The sequence below is a fragment of the Triticum dicoccoides genome, chromosome 4A, assembly GCF_002162155.2.
Source record: "Triticum dicoccoides isolate Atlit2015 ecotype Zavitan chromosome 4A, WEW_v2.0, whole genome shotgun sequence".
Taxonomy (NCBI): Eukaryota; Viridiplantae; Streptophyta; class Magnoliopsida; order Poales; family Poaceae; genus Triticum; species Triticum dicoccoides.
In genome coordinates this window covers 83,671,645-83,673,291 of record NC_041386.1, presented here as the reverse complement: position 1 = coordinate 83,673,291, position 1,647 = coordinate 83,671,645, and positions in this window count along the sequence as shown.

Sequence of the window (1,647 nt, the reverse complement as noted above, 5' to 3'; positions counted from 1 at the left end):
TCTCCAATTTCATAGGTTACCTCCTTGCGTTTTGAATCTGCGTAACTCTTCTGCCTGGACTGAGCAATCTTCAGTCTATCACGAATCAGTTTAACCTTCTCCTCAGACTCCTTGATCAAGTCTGGTACAAACAACTGCTAGTCTCCTACCTCATCCCACATCAACGGCGTTCTGCACCTGCATCCATACAGGGCTTCAAATGGTGCCATCTTCAAACTGGCTTGGTAGCTATTGTTGTACGAGAACTCTGCGTAAGGCAAATTGTCATCCCAGCTAGATCCATAATCTAGTGCACAGGCTCTCAACATATCTTCCAAAATCTGATTGACTCTCTCAGTTTGTCCATCCGTCTGCGGGTGAAACGTTGTGCTGAACTCCAATCTTGTTCCCAAAGTCTGGTGTAACTGATGCCAAAACTTTGAAGTAAACTGTGTTTCTCTATCTGATACGATAGTCCTTGAAACTCCATGCAGACATACGATCCTGGACATATATATCTTGGCCAGCTTCGCACTTGTATAGGTGGTTTTCACTGGGATAAAGTGAGCTACTTTGGTCAAGCGATCAACTACTACCCATATAGAATCATATCCTGCTTTGGTTCTGGGCAATCCAGTGATAAAGTCCATGCCAAGTTTATCCCACTTCCATTTGGGTATCGACATAGGCTATAACAGTCCTGCTGGCTTCTGATGCTCTGACATACATCACATACGGCTACATACTCGGCAATATCCTTCTTCATACCAGTCCACCAGAAATGTTCCTTCAAATCCAAATACATCTCGGTGTTTCCGGGGTGTATCAAGTATGGTGAGTCATGAGCCTCTTGAAGTATCAACTTCCTGATCTCAGTGTTATTGGGCACATAAACTCGGTCCTCAAACCATGAAGTATCGTGCTCATCCTCATGAAAACCTTTGGCCTTTCCTTTGCTCATCTTCTCCTTTATCTCGGCAATCTCTTTGTCATCCTTCTGAGCTTCTCAAATCTTGCCTAATAATGTAGACTGAACCTCCGTTGTTGCAACGAAACCTCTTGGAACAATCTCCAATCGAAGTTCCATGATATCCTCTGCTAACTCCTTCGGCAATCCCTTACTTTCAAGGATATTGGCATAACTCTTCCGGCTCAAAGCGTCTGCTACGACATTGGCCTTTCCTGGATGATAGTGTAGCTTCATGTCGTAATCCTTTATAAGTTCCAACCATCTCCTCTGCCTAAGGTTCAGCTCCTTCTGTGTGAAGATGTACTTCAAACTCTTTTGATCCGTGTACACATCACAACGATTTCCAATAAGGTAATGTCTCCAAGTCTTCAATGCATGCACTACAGCTGCTAGCTCCAAATCATGCGTGGCATAGTTCAACTAATGAGGTTTTAGTTGTCGTGAGTCATATGAAACAACTCTTCCGTCCTGCATAAGCACACATCCAAGTCCTAAGCGAGAGGCGTTGCAATACACTTGGAACTCCTTATGTATATCTGGCAATGTTAGCACTGGGGTTGTAGTCAAACGTTTCTTCAACTCCTGGAAACTTGCCTCGCAATCTTCCGTCCATTTGAACTTAGTATCCTTCTTCAATAGTTCAGTCATTGGCTTTGCAATCTTGGAAAAATTCTCAATGAACCTCCTGTAGTAACCTG